The sequence below is a fragment of the Numida meleagris genome, chromosome 5, assembly GCF_002078875.1.
Source record: "Numida meleagris isolate 19003 breed g44 Domestic line chromosome 5, NumMel1.0, whole genome shotgun sequence".
In the NCBI taxonomy this organism is placed as follows: domain Eukaryota; kingdom Metazoa; phylum Chordata; class Aves; order Galliformes; family Numididae; genus Numida; species Numida meleagris.
In genome coordinates this window covers 52281268-52295158 of record NC_034413.1, presented here as the reverse complement: position 1 = coordinate 52295158, position 13891 = coordinate 52281268, and positions in this window count along the sequence as shown.

Genomic DNA, 13891 nt, shown 5'->3' with positions numbered 1-13891 from the left:
GAGCTTTAACTTTCAAGGGAATTGCTGCATTTACCCACTGTCTCTGGGTGAGCAACTGCTCTTCTGAATCCACAAGTCCTTCAGGGGAGCGATAGACTGGGGATGCTGCAGACCTCCTCCGGCCTCCGTGGCCAGGCGATTAAATCAAATCACAGCCTGTGCTATTTTCTACCTATGGAGCATATGCCAATTATGTGTTAATTATTTGTTCTTTCAATGTAAAAAAATATATATATATTCCTTCCTGTTTAAAATGTAAAAGAGGAAAGCACAGCATACAGCAAAGCACGTTTTATGAAATAGAATAAGATAAATGATCCAACCAAGATTTCCTCCAATTATAGGCATGCCTCACCCCTTTAAAACTAATAGACTATGTAATGTACCATCCTTAATATGTCCTGAATGTATTGCTCTTGATCTCAAAAGCAGTAAGAGCAGGCTCTCTCGTGAAATCTCGCTACAGAAATGACTGAGTTCCTACCATCTCAATGCCACATGAAAAACCTTAATCAAAGCAACTAAACCTCTTGACTTGCTGCTGATTCCACAGCACTTTTTTTTTATAGAGTGATATCACTTTTATCTATCATCATTTATTCAAAAAGGTAAATCAAAAGCATAAAATAGTCTCATCTGATTTTTTGCCTGCAGGAGATGTCCTTCTCTTTGGTTAAGCCATGAAGTTTTACACAGTCAGAAGCAAACTAAGTGGCCATCTTACTCTCTGTTCTACTTTTTTGTGTATAAAAGTTTCCTACGCACCGGTTACAATCCAGTATCAGGATTTTGAAAGAGAAAAGATTTGTCTGTAGCAGATAGATAGGCTGACAAAAAGCACCACTTCTTTTTCAAAAGATGCAACATTTTTTTAAATTGCCAATCAGAAAGCCAATCCTCTGTTAATCCTAACCTAGTAATGTGAATGTAACACTAAAGCTTGTTAGTGTGAGACGCATCTAGGGCTACAGTAATGATTTCTAATACCAAGGATTTTCAAATTTTGAATTCTAAAAACTCTAACACATAAAGTCACACTTTTATCACATTTTTACTTAAGCTTACTTTCATTTAAAATAAGTCATTAGGAAATCACTTTAAACTAGACTGCAATAAGCAACAGCTCAGCTGAAGAGGTTCAGAGAAAGGAAGGGTCAGCCCTAAGGCCCACCCAAAGACAGGTGGCAGATTGGCTTCACAGTTTATCCCCATCAGTTTTCATGGCCTGTGGCAACAAACCAGTACAATTATGCTGCTAGGCCTCAATAGTTAGCTGGTTAGGTTCTTATTAACCACTCCACCACTAGGATACAGCTTCTTTTGATTCTCCTAAGCAGGGTTCTGACTCCTGTCCCCGGAGGCAGAATATTTTACCCACTCCACATAATCCTCTCATGTATTATTGTTAATGCTATCCCAGTTGTATTTGTTTAAAATAATTTCAGTCGAGCTTTTTCTATTTATTTATTTTTGGTGGGGTGGGAGGGAGAGAAGGGAGAGAGACCTCTAGGAAGCTGCAGAAGTGCAGGTTCCTTTGGCAAACAGGAACAGTGGTGCTCCATGTGGTTTTGTCATGGAAAATGGTGAACATAATGGAGATACATTGCTATCATGAGCCAGACCAAAGCCTGTTCAATATAGGAGCGCATTTTGCAGCAACAGATGCTTAAGGAAAGTGGATTAAAAGCAAGGCATATAAAAAACATGCATTCCTCTTGGCATGGCCTGTCTGCTTCTGGGGAACTGTGCCTCAGAAACTTCCTGAGCTGGAATTAGATGGAGTTTGTAGTGTTTAATAGTCGTGGGCACGCTGATCCTTCACGGATTTGTCTCATCCTGTTATGAACGCCTTTATGCTTTGTGGGTTCATGGCACCTTTTGATAGTTATTTGTACGGCCGGGTGATGCCCTCCCTGACAGGTTTATATCTATTTCTGCTCTGGCTGGGTGCCCCTTCACACCTGGGAAGTGTGCACAGCGATGCCTTCCCCCTTCTCCAGGCCCTTCACAGCTGCATGGGCTCGCCCAGTGCCGCCAGACACTGCAGCTCTTCCTCAGCCCCACAGCCTGCCCTATGGCTCCTGATCCAGGGCTGCTGCAGAGCACCAGGCCCGGCCGGCCCCTCAGCCTGGCAGCAGATCCCTTCACACCCCAGCACCTCTGTGTGGGGCTGTGTGGTGTCACCACAGCCCAATGCATGGCACATGCGGTCTGAAGCTTTTGTGCTATAACTGGGAAATTTTGGAGTTAAAGCAGTTAATTATATGGGTTTACAGCTTTCAGAACCTTTTTATATGCTTGTATAACATGAAAGGTAATTTAATATAAAAGGATAAAATGTGATTTGACAGGCAGATAGTCCTGACTTTTATCTTGTCCCTTTATTGCAACGCACAAAAATATGAGAATGGCTGAGATGTTAATGCTGGAAAGAGACAGCCCTTCTGATACTTCATTTCTCTCAGAATAGGTTTCCTGGCGTGTTTTTATGACTCCATATATATATATATATGTTTCCAGTGTAGCATGTAAGATGTGGTGAGCTTCTTGTGCGCTTCAGATGAAGGGTTTCTGTCACAAGACACACAGTTCAGCGTTCAGAGTCTGTGCTACTGGAGGCAGTTTAACCAGTTGCTGTTCTCTTGTTTTAGTTCCCCCCCCTTCTGCCTGAGCAGCTTATTCCTGCTTCTGAGCCGCTGCAGAATCGCAGGCCTTGGGGAGCCAAGGGAGCCTGGGTGGTTCTGAGGTGCAGAGCAGGGGAGCAGGCAGCAGGCAGGGCCGGCATACAGTGGGTACTGCTACCAGCCTGCCAACTCTGGGCTCAGGCACAAAAGTTCAACAAATTCAACTTCATGACACCAGGCTGGGCACCTGCTCATGCTGCTGTAGGTGCCTGTCACAGGAGAGGCCCTGTAGAGCATGGAGCATCCCACAGGCAGAGAGGCAGATGCCACATAGTGCCGCCTTGCAGTGCAGTGGCATTTCCCATCTGTTGTCAGAAGATTAAGTAGGACCACATCTGGGATGTCAGTGAGATAGTCTGAGTTTCAGCCACTTCCTCAGATGGTAGCTCTGATATTTGTTCCTCCCTGTCTGTTTTTCTGCCTGAGACTATTACACTGAAAGATGCATGTTGTTGAAGAAACTTGCTTCTCCGGACCTCCTTCTGCTCCTAATTAAGCCAAAGGAAGAACTTTCTCTGACTTTTAAAGGAGCAGGGTCTGGTCCTTCCCTGAAATTCCAACGTAAAACACCGCGCTTCCCTGACAGCTGTGTGCCTTCTGCGAGGGAAGGCCAGAGCCCAGCAGCTGAAATACAGCTTGCTTGGGCTGCTTCAAAGTGAGAGAGCAGTCAGGGAAGGCGCTTAAAAATGCCAGTGTTGGCAAGGAGTGCAGAGAGACGTGGGGCTGCTGCTTTGAGGGATGCACAGCTACTGCATGTTGAGGGATTCTGCTTTCCTTATGGAGTTTCCGATCTGTATGCTATAGGGAAATTTGTATATCCTTAATACTGACTACTAAATAATGCCTTTACTTTTGACTCAGCTAAGCTGCAGATCATTTTGTTGAATGTTAATCTGATTTTTTGGCCTGTGGGTGCTGTCATAGGATCTTTCAGCCTAACATTAAAGGAAACCAGTTGGTTTTATTCATAGGTGCCTTCATATGACTAATAGATTGCATAGTGAATATGCTCACCAAGCTTCTCTAAAGATGTTTTGGTTTGTTGTATTTTCTAGTTTTTGAAATGCCAGAACTGTACTTTCTTATGAGTTATCTGTGACTACAGATAATATTCTGGACTTTTTTTTTTTAAATAAAAGGTTTCTAATTTCCAAGTCTTTTCTTAAAACAGAGGTAAGTATATTTGTGGTTAACATAATTATAAGAGCGTAAGGGGCATACTTCACTATGTTATTTTTGTTTGAATTTTCAGGTTTTGTTGTTAATAAATACTAGTAACATTAATATCTTGTCTTTAGTGTGGCTAGACAGACCCTGATAAAAACAAATTATGACATTGTGTCACAGATCTGTCTCTGGGCTTCACTGTGTAGGTAGTGTGGATGACACGTCCACTTTCTGAAAAATGGCTCTGACAGGAGTACCCTACTTGAGATATCTATCAGTGGAACATGTGTGTGTTCCCTCCTGTCTCCCAAATGAAAAATGAAATCTTTTCAACACCTGTTTCCAACACCTCTTTTCCCTATTAAATGATGCATAAACAAACAATATATTTCAGACAAATTATTTTTCACTAAATTTTCTTAAACTATGCAGCTGTGTATTACATGCATATATTAAACTTTTGTTATTTAACATAAAATAAGCATCTAAGTTTTTTTTTCCATTCACTGATCCTTACGATTTAAAACAGTTTCTCTGTGAGACAGGGGCAACTTGACTCTTGGCTTGAATGTATTTTAGACCTAACTTTTTTCCAAAGATTAATGTCACTGAATGAACTGAACAAAACAGTGTCAAAGGAGGGAGAGCAGGAATGAAATACCACTATTAAAAAGAAAAAAAAAAAAGTACTCTTGCTGTGTAAAATCACTGTGATTTTATACTCTCAGAATTGCACAATGCCATCCTTGTCAGCTGTGTTTCCCACCGTTGGTAAATAGAAATATGTGTATATGTTTGTGCAAACACATATACATGGAGCTGATTCAGAAAGCTTTTAAGGGATGATGTCTTGGTATGTGACTACTGGTGTGTTAGTTCCATTTTTGACTGCCCTTATAATTGTTTTACAAAGTTCTCATACAATCATTAATCATCTCAAAGACAAGTCTGATTTTAAATAGGTGGGAGCTTTAGCAATCTGATACTTTGTTGTGATAAACTAATTCAAAATGAAAAAATACAATTTGCAAAAGCAAATCTATGTGTAAAGAGAGTGCTAAATGTATGGTGCCTGACGTTTAGATCATCTTACTCTAGAAACATCTGCAACGGACAAGGTAAGAAAACAAAAGCACATCTTGCTGCCAAAAGTCATTACAAAGCCTTCATTGTACAAAGACCATAAGAAGAAATCAGGTATAGCAGTCTGGGAACGTCTGGTGGTGGGTGAAGGGGATATCTTAGTGGCCACTACAACCACCATTTATTTGTAATTTTGCTCAGTTATTGTGTGTTAAGAAATTATTTAAATGAGTTTTCATATGGAAATATGCAGCAATACATAATATTTGAAGTTAAAATGTACTTGCTTTAGGTTTTGGAAATATATGCCTAAAATCCAGAGCATAAAATGATCTTTTTCTTTTTTGTTTACTGTGATTTGCAGGGACATTACTCCATGACAAGGTTACATTGACCTATCATTTCATGCATCAGCAGTTCTTGTATTGCACTGATTTGATCAAGCCTAGTGGATAAAAGAGGAGCAATCCACCCAGTGGACCAAATTAGAATTATAATAAAAAGTGCACATTCTGAAGGGCAGAGCAGGTTAAGTAGGGTTGCGCTTGGCATCAGTTTTGTGATGTGTCAAAATTTAAGTTCTTTTTTTGTGTGTGTGAATTTTTGTTCCAAGCTTTACGTTCAAATATTGTATTTTGATTTTATGAAGTTATGTAACTGCTGCTATCATTGGAGTTGAGGAAAAATAAGGGTTTATTTGTGGCTACTGGAGGTGTTATTTAGGTTAAGCACTTGTGAAAGTGCAGTCAATCTTTTTCATTTCAAACTCACAATAATTTCTGGGGGTCTCTCTGTGTACATCTCTGGACTGCACAATGGCCTGTCATCAAACATCGTCTAGCCCTACACATTATACATTTTTTTAAATCACTTTACACTTGTTCTGTATTGCTGTGTTGTGACAATCCACTAATGCTACGTAATCAGCCTGTGCTGGTGGTTTGCTAACACTGGAAAATCAAGGCCACCAGAAACAATAATTACAAATTCTAGCACCTCATAAATGTTAAAGAGCATAACAGCAGCATTCATGTGGTTTGCTTACTAAGAAATCCACAGAGAAATCCATTCAAGCACACATTAACTCTCAGTGATCTCATTAGGACACAAGTGCGTGCTGCGGTTGTGCGCGTAACGGGGCGGGGTGAGAGCACACGCATCACTGCGCAGCTGAGGAGTTCTGCTGGGGGGGGTAGGGGAGAAGCCCACCTCCAGAACTTGGAGGGGGCACCAGGAAGTCCTGGTTGGCTTTCTTTGTGTTGTTTTGTTTGCTTGATTGATTTTTTTTTCCCTGAGTTAAGCATTGATATCAATCACTTCAGTAGCTGTCACTGGGTAAAACATGTGGAGCCAATATATACAATTTAATTTTTAAAAAATCAACAGTAATGTGTTTTGATGTTGCACTTCTCTTTGGACAAATTCTGCTCACTCTGTGTTAAATATATTTATGCTGGGTTTTTTTTGTTTGTTTGTTTGCTTTTAATTTTCTATTTAGCACAATGGTTTGAAAAGAACAGACATAGTATGAGCAGCTGCTTACTCCAGGACTGAAATACATGCTGCCTTTATGGCAATGGATTTGTTTCTTTTCTCGTTTATTTATTCTATTGAATGACGAGCTAAACTTTATTGCTCTCAATATCCATGCAGATGATAAAATAATGCCAAAGGTTCCATTTGTATCTTTCTCTGCATTTGTACTGAAATTACAGATTTTTTCCACTGCATAAAGAATTCAGAAATACCAAATGATGAGTGGAAAATTAACAATTTTTAGAGTTACTGTTTCTGTTTGGAGAGTAAACAGGCAAAATTTTAAAATTGCCTTTCTGGTGGCCAAAAGATACATTATTGGCAATTTTTAGCTTTTAAAATAGCTCTTATTTTAACAGTTATTACTTAACTCGGAAAATCTAAGTAAGCATGAGGCTGAGTGGTTTGGTAGTGCATATGTGAAGTGGAACTTTAAAACAGATCACCGTCCATCTTCAGGTTAGAGAAGTCCTAGAGCTGAGGAGCAAAATTTGCACCAGGTGAACCCAAATGTGAAGCAGCTGTTCGGTGCTGGCTTTTCAGAAGTGGCTGCTGAATCGGTTCAAGCCGTGCCAGAGTAAGAAGTCTTTGGTTTTGCAGCTGATCTATTACATGCTTTTTTAAGCAATTAGAGCTTGATAACGCAATCGTTTGTCACCCAATTAATTTTGAAAGACTGCAAATACGTGGATGAACTCTTTTAATCTGTCCTTCACTTGGCACTTTTGATATTTTGATCAAATAAAAAAATAAATCCTAACATTATTGTGTAAGCTACATTATAGGAACCTCAACATCTTCTGTGACTTGTCTTTTTTTTTTTTTAATTGCTTTTATTATTACTCTTTTCAATAAACATGGATAGATAAATCTAGAGACCTTTAACTGGAGATAATTATGATTTGAGTGTTCTTGTGTGCCATTCAGGAGCAGCAAACATTTCTGGGGTGGGCACCAGTGCGCAGAAACTCAGGGGTAGTTATTAAACTCCATTTAAATAAATGTATTTCTGCCATCTCCCTGTTCCATTATAACTGTACTTTTAAAGTTACTGGTTTGAACTTGAAAGATGAAGGGAAACACCAGGTAAATGCTCTCCAAATTTTGTAGCTATAGCACCAATATTGATATTTGAATTTGCTATCTCTCCCTTTATTTCTTGGAGAACTCTTTTTAGCAAGACTTAGGTACAGTGTGTCTGGATCACGCTGAAGGTGATTTGGTATTTGTGGTAATGTTGATTTATTTTTAAGACCTCCAGTGAGAAATTGCCAAGGGAATTTGATGGTTCAAAAAGCAGAAATAAGCATTCCATATGTTTTAACATAGTTTCTGCATACACACACTGAGCACTTTCAGTTGCTTGAGCATTTTCATTGTCAATCTCAAAGAACCATTGAAAAGGAAGGGCAGATATCCGTGCATTGGAAATTCGAGGGTGGCAGTGGAACTGCTGAGAGGTGCAGTGCCAGCAAATGATTTCCGCTGCTGCCACCATTTAATGTGTGCTGAGAACAGAAGCTGTCAGCCCCAGAGAGGTACTTAATACGTGGGAGAGAGCTTTAGCATAACTTTCTTTGTTGAAATACGTATATACTTATATAAAGTGGAAAATAAGCATGCAAAAGAATTTTTTTATTGGATCTCAAGTTCAGATCATAACCTTCTTGGCCATGATACAGTCCAAAAGCAAAAATGCTCTTAAATCCTCTGAACCATTGAGGCAGTCCAGCACTTCGGATGGTTGGTCAGTGGCAGGTCAGTCAGCAGGAGATAGCAATGCTGAGCAAGAAATCTTGGCACAGTGGCTGCTGCGGCTCCCTTCCCCTGTTCCTGCCTGGAGTCTTGAATTGCAGGTTTAGCAGGAAGTGCAAGGAATTAGACATTTTCTGTCCCAGCATGACTTTCTGTTACAGAGTAGGTTTGCCGAAGAGTCTGGTGGCACAGATGAGGTGGATGCAGTCAGTGTGATCTGCCATTACTCAAGGTGAGCACAGACAGAGGGGAGAACAGCAGTGTTGTGAGCAGCCAGTGAAAATGGGCTGAGCTTTGTCTGCTGGACATGGCTGCAGAAATAAACATGTCCTAAAATTTGGAGCTATTCTTTGTTAGCAAACCCATCTTTGATCTGAGTTGCCTTGGAATTAATTGCAAGGAGAAAATTCATTATTCATCATATTCCTTGTAAATCTTGGATAATAGCAGAAGGCTTGTTAAAATATGAGATAAAAATTCTTTTGCTGTGTAGGAAGCAGGAAGGTAGCAAGCGACATAGCTGCTGCTTTCTGGGACCTTATCGCTGAGGAATTTTCAGCTTCAGCAGGTTACAAATGCATCACATTATGACTAGAAGTACTGTTTTGTCCTTCAAAATACGTGTGGCACGTTTGTTCATTTTTCAACTTACTCATTCTTCTGTGGAGAATCAAAATTTAGTATTAGGGTTATTACGTATTGGTGTTTTACAGCTGTGGTTGTCAAACCTTACTACAGGTAATTTTGGTGGAAAAAAAAAGGATGTAATTTTTACTATTTCTTATATTTATATGCTTGGTTTTTTTTCTTTTTTTTCCCTTATTTATTCCCACCAATGACAATATCTTCCAATACATAGGTGGCATGTTTTTTCCAAAAGTGTAAAAAATAAGAATTCATCCAGCAGTCCTCCCCAGATGGTAGAAGAAAATGTAGGTAAGATTTGAACTTACTTAACATTAGCAATAGTGTGTGGGTAGGCTGTTAAAATGAGATGCTTGTGATGGGTTATTTTATAGTAGATGTTACAAGCAGTAGTTGCGCACCTCAGTTGTGCAAAATAGTTTTTTTTCCTCAGGTCTGAATACGCCATCCGGGCACCTGTTTATATCTGGCTTTATGGAGAAATGCTCACCCCTGGGACGAGCGCTTATCTCTGTAAAGCATTTGCCTGTAAACATACTTCAGACTACGAGAACCAGGTTTTTCAGTTCTGTTATCTCTTGAATATAGCTCAGTAGAGAATAGTCTTTTATATGGTAACAGAAAGAAAACATTTGGCTTTTACCAGTCATTACAGAATTCCATAAATACTTGGTGGATGCCCCCTAGCTAGACTGACATGCAATTAACATCCGATGACTGACACACTACAGAATAATTTCTGCCTAAATAAAGTTTGAGCTTTCTGAAACTGGTGACTCTGAAATTGTACTTGCATCAGTAACTTTGTGTGGCAGGCAATAAGATTTGGCCACTGTAAAGAAATTCTACAGAGGAATTCCGTGAAGTTTTATTTTATATCTCAACAGACTATAGAAATAGATTACTTATTTGTTGGTTTCTGGAATGTATGCCTTAATTTGTAGTTTTGAAAGTAATACAAATATCAGTTATTAAAACCTTATTTAGATGACTTGTATCTAGAAATCTAAAATCAGGCAAGTTGAACAAAGCCAGGAAGCTGGAAATACAAAGTAGGTGACCACAACTTCAATCCCCTCAGAAGTTTTCCTCTGAGCCTTTTCCAAGAGTTAAGTACCCGTCCTTTCTCCCAGCACAGAGAAATAGATGGAGTGAAATCTGAGTATTTGGAGTATTTGCACATTCTGAGGTTTTTGGAAATTCCAATTCAGTCCCTTTTGCCTGCACAGATTTAAACCTCAAGTTCCATTCCCAAGAGAAAAAATATTTGAATCACCAAATTTAGGTCATTGTGGATAGGATCTTTGCCAAGCGTTTTTACTGAATGTATTCCTTTCCCCATGATATTATGAACTATTTGTCATGCCAGCAAGGAAAAAACAAATGTGCAAATAACTCCTGTGACAGCATTTTTATATTTGTAATGAACTGAAGACATAAGCATGGTACATTGGCAGAGGTAATGTCTTTTACTGGACCAGCTTGCGTAAGTTGAGGAAAAGCATGCAAACACTGTACACAGAAATACTTCTTCAGGTGTATTATCAAACCAGAAGGCTTCAAAGCTAGGTGTAAGTTAAGAACCTAAGATAGTATGAGTTCAATTAGCTATCTAGATTGTAAGAGAAAAGATGGTACTTCTGAGAAAGAAGGGATGTGAGTTAGGCATGTAAGAGTAAGGTGGTTGTCTCTTACAGGAAATACAGAGATTATTCTTTCAGGTAAAAATTTTCAATTAGATTGGTTTTGCTTACTGTAGGGTTTCTGTGTGCATATGGTATGCAAAATGATATTCTTTTTTTGTGTCTTACTGGTATGGGTTTCTTTCAGATTTAATTTGATAACTGAATTTTCTGATTGTGGTTCTTATAATATAATTATATTAATTTCTGATCTCATTGCACTTGAATGCCATTTGTCTTCTTCCCATCTTAGTGCTAGAATTAAAGTTTCATCTGAAATTACTAATGCCATTGACTGAGAAATCATTTTTTTTTCATTGTAATCACTTAACCAAAATTTCAGGGCTAGCCAGAAGCACCGGCTGTAACAATAGGCTTGACATTCTTCAAGTTATGAATATCTAGTTTTGATTTGTGCATATGTATAATTTTTCACTGGTATAATTGCTCTTTCATGAACCACAAATGACAGCCTTATTGCAATTTTTCTGTTTGCTTGTGTCGTCATATGCATGTAATATATTATGCTGTCAAATTTCAGTTCTGATCTGTGAACAAGAAAACACCGAAGCCAAGCAGCTTTTTCCACTTCTTGAAAAACAGTTGTTGATGACGGAGTTTGAGAATCACAGCTACAATGTTTTATTGTAGAGACATTTTTGCCTTTAATGGCTAAACATGGTGAATTATTGTACTAATAGGAACGTGATTTTATGTTTTAAAAGCCAGTAATTTATAATATATTTATATTAAACCTGAACATTCTGTATCTTTAATAGGCTGCCTTGGGCTAAAAAAAAATGCCATAGTAAACATTTTCTAGTTGTTGATGTTTAATTGCAAGTATTAATTTCATGGTACATTAATGGAGGGAAGGGGAAAAAGTCAAATCTTGTGAATTTAGAAATTCAGAACAGGTGGAATGGGCCAGATGAGCTCCCATTACCTGTGTCAACATGATGTCAACTAGCTAGGTCCAAAGCATTAAGACCATAAACTAATCTGAATCGCCTTGCACTGAGTGGAAGAGGAATGCTCAAAAATACACTTAGTGCTTGGGCATGAAACTTCCAGCAGAGAAAGTAACAATTAGTAGAGGAACTCAATATATTCACAAAAAGACCTCCGATTATGCTTTATTACCTGTGATCAAGGCAACTGAATTGTTTCAAAGTGTTTTCCACATTTGTCATGAAATGTGTATTAGCCTGAAAGATTTTAAGCTTAAAGAAGACCCTCAGAATTCTGTAACGTACTACAGTGAGGAGGAAATAATTGTACGATTACTTTAAGACATCTTTGGATACTCCCAAGCCTGGTTTAGGTGTGCATTTCTTCCCTTCCATACTAAATTTAGCTTACACACTCAATCATGATCAGGACTTCTTAGTCCTGTGTATGTTAGGGTATATAGACACCTGGAGCAGTGTAAGGAGGGAGGAATCTTCTCCGTTCTGTTGCTAGTATGTAGCTACAGGAAACAGAAACAATAAAGAAGCTTAAACAGTGGCTTAATTCATCTGAGCGTTTGCCCATAAACGAATGATATTCTGGTGACCAGCTGTGCTGGTTTTAGAGCTTTGCTGAGCCAATTCCAAGTGCAAAGCGGTCACAGCATATCTCAGGATACAAGTGAACTTCATAGTTTTAAGTCTGCTGTCTGCCACACAGTCATTGCAGAGCTTTCTTCACTCACTAGAAAGGATTAATTGGTATTTAATGATTTAATTGAAAATAGGTTAAACTAATTGCCTCACTTGTTTTCTTTAAACTTGTTTAATATAAAGTGTAGTGCAGCAGAGAATAATTTTGTGTATTTTTAAGGCAGAAGGATCACAGAAACTTGCCATTGGGGATAATGAAGATGATGAAGAAAAACGTCATGAGAGCAGCAACATCAACATCAAGAGTACTGACTATTCAAATAGCAGTGATGAAGAAGGTGAAGAAAGTTATGATTCTGAGGAAAATTAGTCAGGAAGTTCTGTAGTTTTTCAGTCAGCGATTTTGATCCTCCAACAGATTTAGTATTTTTCTTCTACATTTCAATAACCTTTACTATTGTTATTATCAAACCCTAGAATTTCTATAGTCCTTGTATTACTTTCAAAATTATGCCTGCAGAAACTACCTTGTTCTCTAACTTGATGACATGTTCATACTTGATATATGCAGAAGTAGTTGGCAGTATTAGGCCTGCTACATTACACTTGAATGGGGGAAAATACGTCTTCTGGAATGATGACAGGAAACTCTCTATTCTGCAAAATGACAGTGGAGTTTTGAGATTTGACTCTAACAAAACAGCTGTTAAGAGTACTTCAACTGAAAAACTTTACCCAAGCTCTTTGTCTTGTTCAGATTTGGAGATAAATTATATAACACTGAATAAATGTCAGCTGTAAAATTGATCTGAAATTCTACAGAACTGATAAGATTGTGCCTTTTGCCAGTTTAGTATTAATTATTGTTAACATTTATTAAAGTTATGGACTGAGATAGCATGCACTACAGCAGAGATGATAGATGTGACTGTGAAGTACAATATTCACACTCAGCTGAGGAAGTTTGAATTCACGTTCCTGGTGGCTTTGATCTGTGTAAAGAAATTGCAGGATTGAGTTTCTTGAGTAAATTTACCACCAATAATTCAGCTGTTTCTCTGGCCACAGCTAGGCTGTAGAAGGAACAGAAGTTTGGTTTGCAGAAATAGATAAGGGATAAGTATGTCGGCTGCTTTCCAGAGAAAATTGAGGTACCTCTTTTCTCACTTAAATTGAAAGGAATGAGAACAATCAAGCCCTCTAAGGCAGTGTTTTCTGAATCACTAGTTTTTGTGTCTGCATCACTCATCTCCTCTTGCTTTTTTTCAATTTAGAGACTTTTTCTAAAAGAGAACCATTTGCCCAAGTCCTACATGAATGTATATCCATGCTTTTAAAAGTGACAAGGAAAACTCATACACTGGAGATTGTTCCTCCTAGTTTACAAATATGCCTTTTTTCTTGGGCTGGCATTAAGATTTTTAAATGAATCAGAAATGCTTTTGAGAAGCAAATTCCCTTTCTAGTTGAGTATCTCAATAATAGGTCGGATGTATAAACTCAAGATGGTTTACATTTTGTGCTAATATCTTCTGCCATTTTTAATGCAGGCATCTATGTGGGATGTCTGCCATATGTATTACCTCAAATCAGTTGGTGTCCATATGGTGAAGACTAAGTGAACCATGTTACAATGCTGAAAGAAACAGATAATAAGCCAAGTGTTTTTAAAAGTCTGAATATAAATTGACTGGCATGCCTATTAAAAGGTACGCATTTAGCTGCATAGATAGAG